This window comes from Pelodiscus sinensis, chromosome 11 (assembly GCF_049634645.1).
Source record: "Pelodiscus sinensis isolate JC-2024 chromosome 11, ASM4963464v1, whole genome shotgun sequence".
In the NCBI taxonomy this organism is placed as follows: domain Eukaryota; kingdom Metazoa; phylum Chordata; order Testudines; family Trionychidae; genus Pelodiscus; species Pelodiscus sinensis.
The window spans coordinates 13,413,747-13,433,018 of NC_134721.1; the positions used below are offsets into that span (position 1 = coordinate 13,413,747).

Here is a 19,272-nt window from a genome sequence, read left to right on the forward strand (position 1 = left end):
TTTCCTAGTGTAGACAAGTCCTAAGGTGCCACAAGATTATTCATTATTTTTAAAAGTTGTTTCAAAGTTAAAGACTAACATGGCTACCCTCGAGACTTTTTCACTCATGTACATAGTTATTTTGCATGACTTCTATATAACTTAACTAATGAACAAAATCATTATAGCACAAATAAATAACATCACCGTTTTTTAGCTATGGAAAAAGAGAGTAAAGATATTAAATAAGGATACAGAAAACATTAAGTGCAAGTAGTAAAACAAAAGTTTCAGTCTCTCCCCATCAGCTGACACCACTCTTACGTCAAAGTAAATCCACTGGGAATAACCCCCCAAAAATTGTATGTGAAATTCAGTAGATTTAAAATTGAAAACGTTATATTCCACTGGCAATCTTTAAAGAAAAAAATCTTTTGACGATAAAATTTCTTTTACCTTTATTTATGAATCCCACCATTCTCCTATAAGGTATAAAGGAGATGATATACTACTGTAGACTCTTTCTGTAAGTTTATGTGAATCCATGAATTATGTATATAAAAAAGATCTGTAACAGAAGAAAAGATCATTGGTATCATCCATAATCTCTGAGATAAAGCAGCAGTGTATGCCTTACCATGTACTGTAGCACTTAGCGGTAAGTGGCAATGTTATACCATACTGCTACATTAAAAATGCAGATTTAGATCTGCAGTAAAAGAATTGAAATTGATTCCAGTCCACCAGAGCATTCATGAAGCTGCGCTGTGCACCATTTGCAGTAACAAAAAGGTGATTCTTGAGTGATTCCATACCTTTTTTCACATTACAATAGACATTTTGATGTACACATACATTATTTAACATTATATAAAGGGAATGATGCTTAGCTGTAGCATAAACAATAATGTATCTAAATCAACTCTTGAACATCTGTAAGAACATGTTTTCTTGCAATCTCTCATAAGCTCGCCTGCAGATTGTTAAATATTCATCAAGTATTTTAAACAGTACCTTATCTTTTGGCAGGATGAAATCGTGACAGGGTTTGTACCAGGTATATGAATTATTGTCCTGATTTTATTTTCCATGGAACACTAGGGGAAGACAGGAGAATGAATGGAATGGTTCACTGCCAGGTTATGATTTTCCCTTGTCATTTTCAATAATGTCTTCTCAAGGCTTGTGGTCCTTATACAGGCAAAAAAAAAAAATATTGATTTTATACGCACTTCTGCTGTAGTTTTTACTCGAGCTAGAGGCCCATCAAGATGTAACATTATTAAGCACGTGAGAACTCTGGCACCTAGTGGCAGGATGGCAATCCAGGAGGGGCCGGGCTGAAATAATGGAATGGGGCTCAGACTGGAGCTAGCAGCAGCCCCCAGCAACCTGGAGCAGTATATCTTGCCCTCTTGAAGATCACACCTAAGTTGATTCAAAGTTACAGGCAGCTTGACAAGTCTATCCTGTGTATTTAAGATGCATAGATTAGGTATTTCTTCAATACTTTGGCCTTGAAAACCTCTTAATTCAAGAAAACATTATCAGTGACATAAATGAGGTCAAGGCTTGTGAGTCTGACAGCTCTTGGAGGCTCGTTTCATTGCCTCCATCCAGGAATGTTTTTCTGTAGTCAGAATCAATTATCGTCATTATAAGGGAGAGGAAGTTCAAAAGATCATGTCAGAGACTGGGAGAATAATTCTGGTCAAGCTATTAGTAACTTAACCATTCCTAGGTGACACTCATGAAAAAAGGGTCAATTAATTAAGATTTTGAAATGTTACTCTGTTTACTTGGATACGGAAATAACATATTTTTCTCTTCTAATAATAATGTATCAGATTCATGGCCATATGGTGATTGTGACAGAGTTGTTGCCACCTGTAATAATTTATTATTTTTGTTCCTTGACTAGGTTATTGTGATGTTTACTCTCTGTATATACTGAGTTAATGCAATAGCCGTATTATCTGGAAATGCAATTACAAAGGTGAGGGGTGGGTTTTGATACAGATTTCTTTGAAAACTGACAAGACAGTGCAACAGCCATTCATTGAGAAGCCCTATCTCAGCCCTACCAGGCATCTGGGACAGATTTTCCTAGGAATGACTTATCCCTGGGGCCAGGTGTGATTGAAAAGATGTGAGAGGGTTTAAAAGAGTCTCATGCTCCTTCAAGGGGAGATGTGTTTTTGATAGTATGGTGAACCCATACTTCAGAGATTGGTCTGTCTGGCAGGTCACACCCGCAATAGAAGGACGAACTTAAAAAACAACAAATGGTCTGGTAGCACTTTATAGACTAACAAAACATATAGATGGTATCATGAGTTTTTGTGGGCACAGCCCACTTCTTCAGATGACCAGAGTTTTGAGTTTAGGATGTGCAGACCCAAAACAGAAGGATAGTTAGGCTCCACGTAAGGCAGATGTGCACGTAAACTTTTTGTTATTTTACATGCTATTTTCTTTTATGTTGTGCTTTGTTCCCTTGGTTAACAAAACAATGTTTTTTTCTTAGAAGAAGGCACTCTTGTGTCATAGTATTAATCGCTAAGCCAAAAGAAAGAACTGCAGGTTCCAAACACAGTCGGTCTTGCTTAGTTAATCGCAATCACCATACAGGGTAAAAGTGAGAGAATAGTGGGATTCCTCCCTGAGCCAGGCAAAGACACAAAAGCTGAGACTTGCGGAGGTGCACTCAGAGATGTGAGAAGTAGTCCAAGATATAGGTCACTCTACAGCCACCTCAGCAACTACAGTGTTCCAGACTTCATGTGAAGCTTCCATAAACCCAGCGGACATGTCCTGTGATGAATTCCTCATTATGGTGGAACCTTCCACTGGCGTATAACTGCTGTAGCAGTCTTCCCTCCTTAGTCCATAAGTGCAAGGTTGTGGTGGCATTCAGCTGAGTCCAACTTGCAGAACATCTCCTCATAGAATAAAATATCCTGAGAGTAGTATTTTTTCTGTTGGGGCTTAGCCCAGAAGTTAAAAGCCTGGTATCACCAAGATCATAAAGGGCTGGGCGCATGCTGAGTGATGAGTACAACTTAGCTGGATTTGAGAATCAGACCAAACGTATGTGGTTTCAAGCAGCATTCTTTTCAATCAAGCCCCAACAGACACATTGTTTGGCTTTTTTCCATGGGAGTAAAAATGATTAGCGCTGTTCAAAAGGAACTTTTCATGAACAATATGATTCCATATGTAAACTTCTTCTTTGTTAGGCTGCAGCTGCAGCTCTGTCATACACTATGCCCACAAAAGACGATATTATGCCTCCTTAATGGAATTCTATGCAATCTTTCAGTGCCACACAGTGTTACTCACTGACCTGGACAGAGGTTTGATATTTAAAAGACTTGTTTCTGTGTACCTAGATGAGTATAATGAACTAATTTAATGAACAGAGGAATGTTAATGACACATTTCCACCCTCCTTCTGATTTTCTGGATTCTAGGTTTTACCAGCCCAAACAATTTATAAACCAATTTTGTCAGTTCTTGAAGGTTTGCAATTTTTTTATTCCAACTCTCAGAGCTAATTGTTCTCTATCCCATCATTACTGTCAATCAAGCTGGGACTTATCTTCACATCCTCCCCCCCCCCCAACATTTTACAACAATATATTTTTTCTCTTTTCAATAAAATTGGAACAATAGACTCAAATCTACTGTCATCTACATGGCTGTAACTCCTATTAAAGCCAATGGGAGTTGAAGCCGAGACAAATACCGTTTTCAGTTCTGTCCTACCTCTGTGCAAATCTGTAGTTTCTGCAATGAAGTCATTCATATAACTGAGGGCAGATGACACAAAGGGCTCATCTAGACTATATCCCTCTGTCGAAAGAGGGATGTAAATAAGCCCGATTGAAAGTGCAAATGAAGCGCAGATTTAAATATCCTGTACTTCATTTGCATATTCGTGTCTGATCACTGTTTTGCAAAAGGGTATTTCAAACATGAAACTGTAGTCTAGAAAAAATGAGGGGCACGGGTTCTTTCGAAAAAGGTTTTTTTTTTTCTCGAAATAACCTTGTCTAGACTGCAGTTTCGCTTTTGAAATACCCTTTTTCGAAACAGTGCTCGGACGCGAATATGCAAATGAAGCATGAGATATTTAAATCCGCACTTCATTTGCTCTTTTAATCAGGCTAATTTACATCCCTCTTTCGACAGAGGGATGTAAGCTAGATGAGCCCAAGATTATTAACTTTACCTTATGACTCAGGACCATCCTCCCTATCCTGCACAGCCCACAGAACAGACAGTGAAGTAAAAGAATAACTAGGTAGTCAGTAGACTTAGTAACCAGTTCTATTTTATGTATGCTAGCCTTTAAAAAGTCTGTAACACAAACTGTGCCAGTGAGGATTTGTTTACTCAAACACTTAGTTCATAGTAATCTAGGACGTAAAACTACTTCTCACTAGTTTGCTGGCTGCTAAATGTCTGTGTGGACCTTGCCATTATGCACTAAAAGTTCAGCAGTACCCTTTGATCTTCCCCACTTTGAAATGGAAGCGTATTGAAGCAGGCCAAGGAAAATCTAGTGTGTAGTAGCAGGCTCCACTCCAACACCTATTGCTCTTCTGGCCATTGCAAGGCAGGTCTGCACCTCAGGTTGCTGCAAACCTGTTTTTGTGTTGACAAGCCCTGAGTTGGGCCTGGTCTACACTCTGAGGTGAGGTCAAAGTTAGTCACATGGGCTACGTCGAGACTGGCATGATTTTCCGGAAATGCTTTTAACGGAAAAGTTTTCCATTAAAAGCATTTTCGGAAAAGAGCGTCTAGATTGGCACGGACGCTTTTCCGCAAAAGCACTTTTTCAGAAAAGCGTACCTGGCCAATCTAGACGTGCTTTTGAGCAAAAAAGCCCCAATCGCCATTTTCATGATCGGGGCTTTTTTACGGAAAACAAATCTCAGCTGTCTAGTATTTCCGCAAAAAGCACCGATTTCTTACAGTAGGAAGTCAGTGCTTTTGCGGAAATTCAAGCGGCCAGTGTAGACAGCTGGCAAGTTTTTCCGGAAAAGCGGCTGATTTTCCGGAAAAAGTGGCCAGTCTAGACACAGCCATTAGGTTTGCAAGCATTCTGTGGGGCAGAGGAAGTGACCCCATACTGTACGCATCTGTACCCCTTCTCCTCATTCCTAGTGCCCCTCCTTGGGAAATGCAAACATGTGAACAACCATGGGGGTTGCAGTTTGCAAGCACCCTTCCCCACATATTTTCAAAGCAAAAGTTAAAGAGCCCTCCTAACGAATTGCTTCCCATGACTGCCTGCAAAATGAGTTCTGCTGCCCAGTGCTCTGGAGTGTGTTATACCTTGCTGGCATGTGCTCAATTTAAAATGAAAAATGCGGCCTTGTACCTAACACATGTGCTTTGTGGTATAAAGTGCTTCGTTCTCTGTAAAAGAGTTAACCCTCTGTTTTTTACAATGGATCTTCTGTAACATCTATCCTTGTGGGGTTTTTTTTAATGCCGCTGCAGCCCTGTCTGTGGTATTGGGCAGATCACTCTGAATTGATTCCTGACTGATTGATAGCAGCTCTAACAGTGAGGCATTTGCAGATTAGAAGCTGGGGGGGGGGGAGCCCCATACATGCAATGAAATGTTTTACAAGCTCATGTAATTCACCCACACTAATAGGTCACAAACCAATGCATGGAGTTGCATGCAGTTCCCATCCTCATCTGCACCTTAGAGAAGGATGGGAGAGCATGCAGGGAACATGAGTGTAACATACAGGGCCAAATGTTGAGGCTCATGGAGGAGCAAACACCCCTAATGAGGTGTCTGGTAGAGGTTCACAAAATGCTTTTAAAACACAGAGCCAACCTCTACCCACTAATAAACAAATGCCCTCCTACCCAAGTTCCATATCCTCCTCTCCTCGACACCCTACAATGTGGGGGCAGTAAGGAAGCCCCAGGGGAGCCATTCAGTCAGTTCCAAGGGATAGCTCATGGAGCAGAAAGTTGTCATTCTCACATCTTTGATTGTTACACAGGGCGACTGTAATACTCTGCCTCCTCTTCATGTCATCAGACCCTTGTTATGCCTGCAACTCTGTTTCCATTCAGGGTATGTCTAGACTACAGAGTTTTGTCGACAAAAGTGGACTTTTGTCAACAAAACTATACCTGCGTCTACACTACCGCTGAGTTCTGTCGACATAACATCAACAGAACTCATCAGTTTTGTCAACGCTGGTAAACCTCATTTTACGAGGCATAACGCCTTCTGTTGACAGAGTTCTGTCTACAGAAGGGGTACGTCTAGACTACAGGCTTCTGTCGACAGAAGTTTTGTCGACAGATACTGTCGACAAAACTTCTGTCGACAAAGAGCGTCTAGACTACATTGAGTTCTGTCGACAAAGCAAGCTGCTTTGTCGACATGGTAGTGTGGACGCAAAGGACAGTTTACATGCAACAACACCTCCTGTTGACAGAAACTCTGTCGACAGAAGGCGTTATACCTCGTAAAATGAGGTTTACCAGCGTCGTCAAAATTGCTGAGTTCTGTCGACGTTATGTCGACAGAACTCAGCGGTAGTGTGGACGCAGGTATAGTTTTGTTGACAAAAGTCCACTTTTGTCGACAAAACCCTGTAGTCTAGACACACCTGAGGCGTTATTGCATGTAAACTGTCCTTGTGTCTACACTGCCATGTCGACAAAGCAGCTTGCTTTGTCAACAGAACTGAATGTAGTGTAGACGCTCTTTGTCGACAGAAGCTTTGTCGACAGTATCTGTCGACAAAACTTCTGTCGACGACAAAACTCTGTAGTCTACATGTACCCTCAGTGTTGCCAAAATAAAAATGTCTGGTTTAGAACATTAGTATCTTTGTTTGCTGTGCCATCTGGTTTACAGGTCAGCACAGGTAAAACTGGGCAGTACATGTATTATACACATAATTGTCACATTATTGGTCACTCATGAAGCTGGTTTTTAAAGTCTCTCTGATGTGCAGTGCATCTCAATGTGCTTTGATTACTGCACTGGTGTCTGGCTGCTCATAACTGGATGCCAAGCAATCTGACTCAATCTCCGACCCTGCAAGAAACTCCACCCCCTTCCACTTTCTCAGATATTATGCAGCACACATCAAGCAGCAACAATAATGGGAATATTGCTTTCGCTGATGTCTAACCTAGTTAATAAACTGTGCCAGCATCCTTTAAATGTCCAAAGGTACATTCTACCACCACTCTGGACTTGCTCATCCTTTAGTTGAACTGCTCTTTACTTCTGTCCAAGCTGCTTATCTATGGCTTCATGGGCCATGGGAGCAAGGAGTAGTTTGGGTTTCTACGGATAACTTTTAAATTTACCAGTGGTAATTTTCCATTCTTGGAAGAAAATTCCATCTTGCAGCTTTCTGAACAGATCAGAGTTTCTAAAGATGTGTGTGTCTTGCACCTTTCCTGACCATCCCAAGTTGATGTTGGTTGAAACATCCCTTGTCATCCTCCAGTACTTGCATCACCATTAATCAATAATACTTGCAGTTTAGTGTTCTTTGGCAAGGTGGTTTGGTGCCAATATAGTGATATGCATTCTGCTTACTTTCCCACCACACTTTGCCATCATGGCTAAGCCATCCACTATGTCGTGCATGTTCCCCAGAATCACTACCCTGCCTAGCAGAAGAGTATTGATTCCCCTGGCTATTTTAATCACAGTAGCCCCCACTGTGGATATGCCCACTCTGAATTGATTCCCAAATGACCAGTAGCAGTCTGGCGTTGCAGGTTTCCACAGGACTATAGCTACTCATTTCTCAGCTGCCAGAGTGGGTCTCATTTTGCTACGCTTCAATGTAGGGGAAAGCAATTTGCAAAGTTCCATGAACATTGCTTTACACGTGTGAAAGTTTTGCAGTCACTGCTGATCATTCCATAGCTGCGTAACTGTGTGGCCATACTAGTCTGTGCTTTTTTCCCAGGGCCAGAATCAGTGTTCCATTGTATCAACATGCTTAACCACAACCAGCATTTGCCAGTTGCTCCATTCACTGGGTTCCTGAATGCCAGTGGCTTCCTCACTTTCTACCTCTCATTGGTAAGTTCTTGCTGCACAAATTGCAGGATAATGTGTAAAGTGTTTGCAATGCTTGTCACAGCAGTGTGCAGCTGATCAAGGTCCATGCTTGCCATGCTATAGTGTCTGCAGGGATAACCAGGGGAAAAAAAGTACAAAATGATTGTTTGCAATTGCTCTCAAGGAGAGAAGGAGGGAGGTAAGTGCATCATGGGAGGCTGATGACATACACCTAGAACCACCTGTGACAATGTTTTTGTCCCATCGGGCATTGGAGGCTAACCTACAACTCAAAAGGGTGACAGGAACTGTGGGATGACTACCCACAGTGCATCACTATAAGGGTATGTCTATACTAGCCACCCTAGTTCGAACTAGGGTGACTAATGTAGTCATTCAAACTTGCAAATGAAGCCCAGGATTAAAAGGAGTAACAAAGAGTAACGGTAGTTCAAATTAGGAGCTTTAATTCGAACTACCTAGCCCGTGCCGCATGTAGCCGCAGGCAGGGAGTTCGAACTACCGGGCATTTAAAAATGGCAGCACCCGGGAACATACAAATAAAGCCTGGGATATTTTAATCCCAGGCTTCATTTGCAACTTCGATTGACTACATTAACCACCCTAGTTCGAACTAGGGTAGTAGTGTAGACATAAACTCTAAGGCTGTGTCCAGACTCAGGGTTTTTTTCGGGAAAAGTAGCCTTTTCCTGAAAAAACTTCCCCTGCGTCCAGACTCAAGCCGCGTTCTTTCGAAATTATTTCGAAAGAACGCGGCTTTTCTTTCGATGGAGGTAAACCTCAATTTACGAGGAAGAACGCCTTCTTTCGAAAGTTCCTCTTTCGAAAGAAGGCGTTCTTCAATGTAAAGAGGCCGTCTTCGAAAGAGAGCATCCAGACTCGCTGGGTGCTCTCTTTCGAAAAAGCGGATTTCTCTTTCGAAAGATCCACCTGCAGTCTAGACGCGATCTTTCGAAAGAGGCTCTTTCGAAAGATGCTTTCGAAAGAGCCTCTTTCGAAAGAAGCCTGCAGTCTAGACATAGCCTAAGGGTGTATTAACCATGGTAGTGAGGATGCACTCTGTCTACTGAATGTACTTAGTGGGGATATGGATCTTCAACTTTACAAAACGGAATACAATCAGTTAACATCAATAAGCTCAGCCTTATTTTGTACTGTAGAAATATCCTTAGAGGACTATTTGAAAGACAGAGGTACAACTGACAGGGTTTTTTCCCTCTCCCTTTCCCTTCTTTTTCTGTTATACGTTGTGAGTTTTCTCCTTTTTCTTCACTCTGCTCATATGAGGAAGTGGGCGTTACTCATGAAACCTATATATATATTTAGAGGTAGAATGTGATAATTTTGATTAATTAGGGTTAGTTCTTGGTTCTGGGAGGAGAGTGTGGTCTAGAGATTAGATCAGGATATTAAAAAATAGACTGTTGACTGCCATTTGTTAATGATGCTTTATATTTACATAAATTGAAAATCTCATTTTCTCCTTGCTCTGGCTCTGATTTATGCAGTGTATAAACATAGTCTTTTGTACTTTCCACAATGTGTTTGAAACCATGGTATCAAAAACTCTGTTTAAACAGAATGTTAAACAGAATGACTTTCTGTTGAGGTTCTATGGTAGTGTGAGCTATTTTAGGCATAACTACTCTCTTTGCTAATGTGCAGTTCTCCTCTTCACTTGCTATTACTGCTTGTGCAAGTCACACTTCTTAATTGCATTACTCACAAGGCATAGGAAGCACAAAGGAAGACCACAAGATTATTAGGAAGCTTCGGCAGTACTAACTTGAATGATCATTGCCTCTCCCTCCTGCCCCTATTCTCAAGTACTATGATTATTTGATGTGTTTATAATGAAGTATATGAATACACATAATGCAGAAACCCCACTCTTGTTTTATTTCTTCCTAGCACCCTTAGACATTCACTGTTGCCCAAGTAGGAATAGCATTAATACATTAATTATTAGAAGAATATACATAGCCTCAGGGATTATGTACAAGCTATTAGCAGCAATATGCAGTGGGTAATATATGCTGTTTATTAGTTGGAACAACCATCATGTTGATTTAGGATATCAGCACTCAGACAGCACAAAGGAAAATTAAAATGAGCTACTAGGAATTTCATTCAAGGCATTTGCTTTTTCAGTAAAGTCAAGGCATCAAAATAGAATGAAAAAGTGCAGGAATTGCCTTGGGCAAGTTTGAACAAATGATAGCAGGGATATTGGAGCTACTCACGCCCATCTTTTCCTATACAGGTAGACTGTGGAGCTAGTGGTTTCAAATGTGCATTGGATGCATGATGAAATTCTGATATGAGGCCAAATAAAGGATGGGGAGTAAAAATAATATCAAAATCTTATCTCCTTTCATGTGATTTTTTCAGCCCCAAATCACAGAGTTGTCATAATTAGTTGATGGAGTGATCAAAAATCTTACAGGATCAAACGAGGGTTTCTCTTCTACGATTGAGACTGCAGGTGAATCAGAACCAGAAAATAAGCCCCTTTAAATTTTGCATACAACCTAGAACTCACATTCAGGGACATGAATCAAACCCTGCCTCTAAAATGAACAAACATTTGTTTTTGATTATGCACTTTCTTTAGTAGATCTGATTGCAGTTTTGTGGGAACAGATCCAGAAGCTGTGCGTAGAAATTTTATCTAAACTGATTTTTAGATCACGCAGAAGAGCACATAATTGCTCCTGAGACATGTTTTTATTTCACTTCAGTAAGAGTTATGCTATAACCTTTCAGACACTTAGCACGTTTGATCACTAACAATAAATGCTTAACAAGCTGGGGGGAAGAGGGAGGAGGCTGTTGTTTGTTTTGTTTTATTTGATTTTGATTGTGTGGCATGGAGCCTGAATAGCTTATTTTTAATAGTCTGATAAAATCCATTGTACTGTTGAAATGAACATAGAGGTTAGAACAGTGGAAAGGAGAATATGCAGAGATTTATGTGGAGGACAATGATGTGGGGAAAGCACCAGTTTTTACAGGAGGATAATTACAGGGGCTATTAAGCTGTTAGGAATTATTTGTGTATGACCTTATTTGTGAGAATGGATAGATCTGGGTCATCTAAGAAAATCAGGTGTGATGCCATTCTTTATAAAAATGCAATAATATTTGACATTGATATATGGAAATACTGCAGGATGCAATAGTGCAGTAGATTATTTCTGTGGAAAATATTAGCAGTGGTTTAGGAAATTAATATGGCAAGCTCTCTGGTGTGGCTCATGACATGTACAAGAGTACAAACCTCAGAGCAAACTGTGAAGGACACAAATCCCAAAGGAGTTGTGAGTTCTATATTTAAATTCCACCAATCGAGTGTCAAGTTTGAACTCCTCACACGCTATAACACCCTTGATAGTCTGGTCTATCTTGCCTTTGTGATAGATGTCCCCTTACATCAAAGAATCACAATAATCATAGAAGCATAGGAGAGGAAGGGACCTCAGTAGGTCACCTAGTCCAGTCCCTGGCACTCAGGGCAGGGCAATAATATAATAGCCCCAAAAGGCTAGTCATGTATCCTGGGTCAACTGCACGCTAGCTCTCTCTCCAAAGACAATGTTTGTAGCCAATCCTACAATAAATTATCTAAAGATTTATTCATTTATATTTACAAGGTTATGGCAGTAAAAATACACTCTCAAATGAATTACGGTCTTAGCTTCCAAAAGGTCATAGAAGCTGGTGTTATATTGATGCACTATAAGTCCTCTAAGGTTAACCCAGGCCAAACAGCTGAGGATCCATTGCTTTTGCTTAAGCAACATAGGGTATATCTACACTACCCCGCTAGTTCGAACTAGCGGGGTAATGTAGGCATACCACAATTGCAAATGAAGCCCGGGATTTGAATTTCCCGGGCTTCATTTGCATAAGCTGGGCGCCGCCATTTTTAAATCCCGGCTGGTTCAAACCCCGTGCCGCGCGGCTACACGCGGCACGGGGTTCGAACCAGCCGGGGTTTAAAAATGGCGGCGCCCAGCTTATGCAAATGAAGCCCGGGAAATTCAAATCCCGGGCTTCATTTGCAATTGCGGTATGCCTACATTACCCTCCTATTTCGAAATAGGAGGGTAGTGTAGACATACCCATAGAGATAACAATTTCATGTATTCCCTTCACCCAGAATTCAAGCTGAGGGAATCAGTGTTTGTGCACAATTTTTCTTTATGTGTGGGGAGAGCAATAAATGAAATTTTTTGTCCACTTGTCGATGGTCGATGAAGGTAGGGCTAGGGTTGGGGAGGCAAGCCCCCAGGCTCATGCTTTCTGCTAAGGCTCCGCCCCCATGGAACCCAAGCTGCCTCCACCACCACCACAATGCGGAGTTGGGCTAGCACAGCACACACATACACCCCTCACCACTAAGGGGAGGAGAGGTGGGCACATGTCCCCAGCCTCCTTGGCCCTGGAGCATGGGGAGGAAGGAGGTCACATGTCCCCAGGCTCCCCAGCCCAGAGTGCTGGGGGCAGTAACACTCCACTCCCCAGCTGGGTCTAGACTATACCTCTCTGTCGACAGAGATATGTAGATTAGGCATGTCAAAATTGCTAATGAAGCGGTGATTTAAATATCCTATGCTTCATTAGCATAAACATGGCCACTGCTTTTTTTTGAAACAGAGTTTTTTTGAAAAAAAAAAAACACCCGGCAGTCAAGATGTGGATTTGTCAAAAAATAAACCCTTTTTCGACAGATCCTGTATTCCTCAAAAAATGAGATTTACAGGATCTGTCGAAAAAGGGTTTATTTTCGACAGATCCACGTCTAGACTGCCTTTTTTTTCAAAAAAACCTCTGTTTTGAAAAAAAGTGGCAGCCATGTTTATGCTAATGAACCACAAGCTATTTAAATCCCCGCTTCATTAGCAATTTTGATGTGCCTAATCTACATCTCTCTGTCGACAGCCTATAGTAGGCATTCTGGGGGTGGAGTATGGGTGGGGCCAAGCTGGCAGTTTGGAAAGGCAATTCCTCTCCCTACCTAGCATACTGGATGCCCATGTACCCACTGATGTTCCATAGTGGCTTCTCTGATATAGGCCTATTTTTGATGGAGAGGAGATGCCACCTCTTCTGCTAAACTAGCATTTCTCTCTTGACAATGCTTCTCGTATGACTGGGTTACAGATTCAGAGGCACTACTTTCATAGTTACTGAGCAAACACTTCAGTAATACCTTATCATATGGGATGCATAAATGATGTTATTGTATGCAAAAAGCAAGTCATAAAGTCTGACTGCTAAACACATTTTTATAGATCTAATACCTATTTTAGACATTTTAACACTCAGGTGACCCAGGCTGGTTTCCAGCTATGCATTTATCAGTATTCAGTGAGATGTAGAAGTCTTGGTAGGAGCAGACAACTGATCTGCCAGTGTCACAAATACCTTCTGAAACTATATTATGCAGCAGGAACTCCAATAATCTGCCAGGAAATAAAAAGGTTTCAATGGGGTAACGTGGAGTCAGGTGCTAGTCAAAGTCAGGAAGTGAATGACAATGTGATCCTTTGGCTAGGACTGGGGGATCTCTGTGAAATGAAAATGCATAGACCCTGGTAACTAATACATGTGACAGGTTAGGTCACAGTGATCCCCTTGAGACTGTCACTTGATGGACTGTAAATAACACTGAGCCTGCCTACCTGTCCTCTGAGCACCCCAATATTCAAGCTCTTTGAATATTGAGACCTTTGATCTTCCTTAGCAATGGCACAGAATTAAAGTCATGGCCCACAGCAGAGCAACATAGGCACTGAGAACAGCTCAGCTCTGGGAAGGCTCAGTCACAGGCTTTGTCTACACTACCGAGAAAACTGACGCTGCTGTAGTCGATCTTCTGGGCTGTGTCTAGACTGCATCCCTTTTTCGTAAAAGGGATGCAAATTAGACATATCGCAATTGCAAATGAAGCGGGGATTTAAATCTCCCCCCCCCCCCGCTTCATTAGCATAAAAATGGCTGCTGCTTTTTTCCTGCTCGGAGCTTTGTCGGAAAAAAGCGCCAGCCTAGACGCAGATCTTTAGGAAAATAAAGCGTTTTACGAAAGATCCCTTATCCCTCATTTTAGTGTAGACAAGCCCTCATTTTAGGGATAAGGGATCTTTCAGAAAAGGCTTTATTTTCCAAAAGATCCGCGTCTAGATTGGCACTTTTTTCCGGCAAAGCTCTGAGCCGGAAAAAAGCGGCAGCCATTTTTATGCTAATGAAGCGGGGGGGGGGAGATTTAAATCCCCGCTTCATTTGCAATTGCAATACATCTAATTTGAATCCCTTTTACCAAAAAGGGATGCTGTCTAGACACAGCCCCTGTGTTTGAATTAGTGGGTCTAGTGTAGACCTGCTAATTTGAACTTAGAGGGCACCTCCTTTTGTGCCAGTACTCCTGCTCCTCATGAGGAGTAAAGGAAGCCAACAGGAACATGCTCCTGTCGACCTCCCAACATGTGGACATGATTTAAAATACTTCAACTCCAGTTACATAATTAACATAGCTGAGTTGTGTATCTTTCCCCTTTAGTATAAACCAGGCCACAGAGACTTGACACAGCACCCAGGTGCATTGCTCCAATGGGATCAAATCTCCAGGTAAATCTGTCGCTATGCATTAAAGTTTTATAGCATGCAAGCTCATAAGCTATTCTCCCTCTTTATCAGTGAAACAGAGATATGAACAGGTGTTGTCCCCTATATTAAGCGTAAAAAGTAAGATTTAAGTGATTGCAAGTGATAACAAGATAGATTAAAGTAACCTTATTACAAATAATAATTCCTCATCCTAGTCCTTGTTTCAGGTTAAATCCTTCTCAGGCCACAAATGTCCTTTCCGGCTTGGATCCAGCAGTTCTCCACCCGTCCCCTTTTGATTCTTTTGTTTCCTGGTGTTATCGTGTGTCGTCTTAGAGTAAGGTGGCTGTCTAAAAAAACAGCTGAAGACAAACATTGTGTACTTCTCCTTTCCTTACATAGATTTTCCATTAGTTGGGGAGTCTTTATTAATTCCCCATATGTCTTTGGAAAAGTACAAAATTCATGATGGATTCCTGCACCAAGTGACATGGTCACATATCTTTGTAGGACAAACCATAGTCCAGGCTTATAGAAAAAGCAAGATTATTAACAGATCATTGTCCCAAATACCAGGCTGTTGAGTTCCTTGAGTACTACTAATGGCCTTCATTAGCACATCTAGATATACTCACAAGTTTGTAACTTCAAATATAGGAATGTTACATGCACATAAACAGAATATACACATTCAGGGGATTACAAGCTTTTCAACTGCAGGTTACATGCCAAATATTGTATAAAGCATATTCGAGTTAGGCATATTCATATTCAAAACTCTATTTCCATAAAGAATATGGAGGTGCACTGTCATAATATGGTATAGCCCCCAAAGCTCATAATACCATCTACATATTTTGTTAGTATGTAATAGGAAAAACTTAAAAACCAACAAATAGTCTGGTAACACAGCTACCCCTCTGAAACAATATGTTATGTTCTGAATCCCCTATGTGAGAAAACATAAGTTTTCAGATAATATGGGGATGAGGGCAATACAGGAATCTGACACTTAACAGAACAGACTCTAATGAATTAGACTAGACTGGACATAAATGGACTAAAATAAGATTCCCAAATTTCCCCAGACTTTAGGGAATTTTATAAAAATCACTCATGATTCCCTAGTTGTTAGCACTTACAAATGTGCCTCTTTCATGCAGAGAGAGAAAGAGAGAGGAAAAGAAAAAAAAAAGAAAAGCAAGATAAATCCATATGACAGGAAGGATTACATTTGGGAAAGGAGAGATTAAAAGCAGAAAATGGACAATGGGCCAAATGTTTCTTTGGAATAACTCCATTAAGTTAAATGGAGGTTACATCAGAAATGAACCTGGCCAATTTAAACATGAGTCTATTTTTTCAAAGAACAGTTATAGCTTCTTTTCATAGAAGATACATTGATTTTGTACCATCTTACAAATGGTAAATGAAATTCTGGTCTTACCAAATTCAGCAGATCCAGGATCTCACTCCGGAAGTCTATTCCTTTTCGGAAATGAGTGGGGACCACAACTGTAATTCATTAAAAAAATTAACACTCTTCTGATTTGAGATATTACCAAACTCTGTCCTTTACGGCATTTATAACTCCTCTGAAAGCATGAGTTTAAAATGGAAAACAAGAATGATCCTTATTTACAACCTCCCGTCTCATCGTATAATATTAAGAGCCAACCACAAGGAGAAAAACATTGCTGTGAAATCCTGTACAGTTTCATTATAACTCATAAGTAATGTTTTCAGAGGCATTAATTTAATGTATCTTTGAGAGGGAGGTTGATAGGATTATATAAAAAAAGTCGTCCCCCCATAATAAAGCTTAAAACAACTTTGTAAAATTCAATTATAACTATCCAATGGTGAATAAGAAATATTTGGGAACTGATTAAAGCAATTCTTAAAGCAAATTATACCACTGTCAGAAAACAAGAAATCAGATTGTCAAAACACAAGGATATTTCTATGCAAAGCATCTAGCAAGTTATTTAACACAGATGATTCCTGTCTGAATATTATATTAGTTTCATTAATTTTGGCTACATCTAGAAATAAAAATAATATGTTTGCATGTTTGCCATTTGGAAAAAAAATCTAAATGAAAAATGCATTCAAAGATAACAGTCCAGAAGAATTTTATGTTTTAATTCTATCCAAGTTAATTCAGCACTGTTAAAAAATCTATCTGCAGATTTAAGGCCGTTGAGATCACAAAATAACTACGTTTTCTGCACTAAAATCCAATCTATAAAATTTCAATATACTGTTATCACATGTATGTCATTAATAAGTGGCTTTTATGTACTACTTCCCTGGATGAAAATCGAGCATAATAGTAAGCAATATAAAGTAAGCAATATAAACTAGACTCTGGTTAATTTTTATTATGGACTATACTCCTATTGTGGTGGAGCCTGGAGATAGTCAAATACTATGCTATCAACAACTGTATGAGTAGATGAAAAGATGAAGTGTGAATTAAGCCATAATTTTACACTGGGTTTACACCATTGAAATTAGCCACAACCCTAAACTAAGAATTATACTAGCATACAACTGGAGTAAGTCTGTGGTGATATACTGATAATGATATTGCAATGGTTATACAATATACTATAGATTTATAGAACACAGACACTAAAGGATCCAAATCATTTAATATAAATATTAAAATTATCATAATCTAACAAACCAGTCATTTTCTCCACTTCAATTCCATTCCATTCACTTTTCCTTAAGTTTTGTGTAAATACATTTAGGCTATGTCTACATTTGCGGCGTCTTGTGCGAGAAATATGCAAATAAGGTTAAGTGTAGAATATTGCCAAGCCTCATTTGCATACCTAATGAGCCACCATTTTTGCAGAAGAGGCTCTTGCACCAGAAGGAGCTGTCTTCACTGCCCTTTCTTGCGCAACAAAAACCCTCTTGCTCAATGCTGCTACGCTGATTATTTTCAGGAATAACGACATTGCGCAAGTGGGTTTTTGTTGCGCAAGAAGGGGTAATGTAGACAGCTCCTTCTGGTGCAAGAGCCTCTTCTGCAAAACTGGTGTCTCATTAGGTATGCAAATGAGGCTCGGCGATATTCCACGCTTAGCCTCATTTGCATATTTCTCAAACAAGAAGCTGCAAGTGTAGACATAGCCTTAGTGTTGATGAATTGTGCTGGACTGAGAGCTCTGCAAATTGAAGGCTTATAAATATCCTCAGAGCAAGTGCAAGCTTCCTCTTTCACTGCTCTGGAAATGTACATCAGAGTACATCTACACTGTGCAGGGTATGTTATGGTATGTGTACTCTACCTAGACTGGAATCCCTTATTTGTTCCCAAGGAATCAAGGTTAATAAATTGCAACCCATAAGCCTCCTGGAAACAAAACCCAACCACTTGTAGAGATGGGTGTAAGCCAAGCTCCATCATGTAAACAACTCTGAAACAAAAGAAGTTGAAAGCCAAATCACCACTGATCTGAGGTTTGTAAACCCAGTGCTAACCCTGTGTGTGTGTTACTGAGACAAGAAACAAAACCTTATCAAAACACACTCCATTCCCAGATTTTGGGGTTTTGATTGAATGCCCCCATATTCCAAATTAGCGCTAGTGCTGGCTTTACAAACCAAACCCAGCTAATGAGGTTTGAAATCCCATCTTCCTTGATCCAGCCTTTCTTTTTTCCAACAAAATGGCCTCATAAATTTATGTCAGTCAATGTCAGAAAACTAAGCAATGTAGAGTTTGATCCTGCAGAATCCAGATGAGAACCAGGCAGTGTAGGTACTAGGAGGGGAGTTGGTCCTTTTCCATATCATAGAATACTAGGACTGGAGGGAACCTCAAGAGGTCATCGAGTCCAGTCCCCTGCCCTCATGGCAGGACCTAGTACTGTTCCCAACCTTTTCTAGATGGGGACCCATTTTGACAATTCAGGAAGACTTGATGACCCAAGGCAATTCAAAACTTGCAGAAGGAGGGGGGGGGGGCGAGCCACCTGGGGAGATACTTGGTGACCCTTTTGAAATGTAATGGCAACCTATATTTGGGTCCTGACACATAGGTTGGGAAACCCTGGTCTAGACCATCCCTGATAGACATTTATCTAACCTACTCTTAAATATCTCCAGAGATGGAGATTCCACAATTTCCCTAGGCAATTTATTCCAGTGTTTAACCACCCTGACAGTTAGGAACTTTTTCCTAATGTCCAACCTAAACGTCTTCCTGCAGTTTGAACCCATTGCTTCTTGTTCTATCCTCAGAGGCCAGCAAGAACAAGTTTTCTCCCTCCTCCTTGTGACACCCTTTTAGATACCTGAAAACTGCTATCATGTTTCTCAATCTTCTCTTTTCCAAACTAAACAAGCCCAATTCTTTCAGTCTTCCTTCATTGGTCATGAACTCTAGACCTTTAATCATTCTTGTTGCTCTTCTCTGGACCTTCTCCAATTTCTCCACATCTTTCTTGAAATGTGGTGCCCAGAACTGGACACAATACTCCAACGGAGGCCTAATCAGTGCAGAGTAGAGCGGAAGAATGACTTCTCGTGTCTTGCTCACAACACACCTGTTAATGGATCCTAGACTCGAGTTT

The 19,272-nt window shown here is 40.6% G+C and overlaps 1 long non-coding RNA gene across 1 annotated transcript in view; it reads right to left on the reverse strand.

Annotated features, from left to right (window-relative positions):
- Positions 1-430: 430 nt before the first annotated feature.
- The window catches only part of LOC142831007 (uncharacterized), a 100,962-nt gene continuing 82,120 nt past the window's right edge, over positions 431-19,272 (reverse strand). Inside the window, exons 2-3 of the long non-coding RNA XR_012906592.1 lie at positions 16,128-16,195; positions 431-547 (exon numbers count right to left, since the gene is read on the reverse strand). This is a non-coding gene — a long non-coding RNA (uncharacterized LOC142831007). The remainder of the gene's footprint in view (positions 548-16,127; positions 16,196-19,272) is intronic.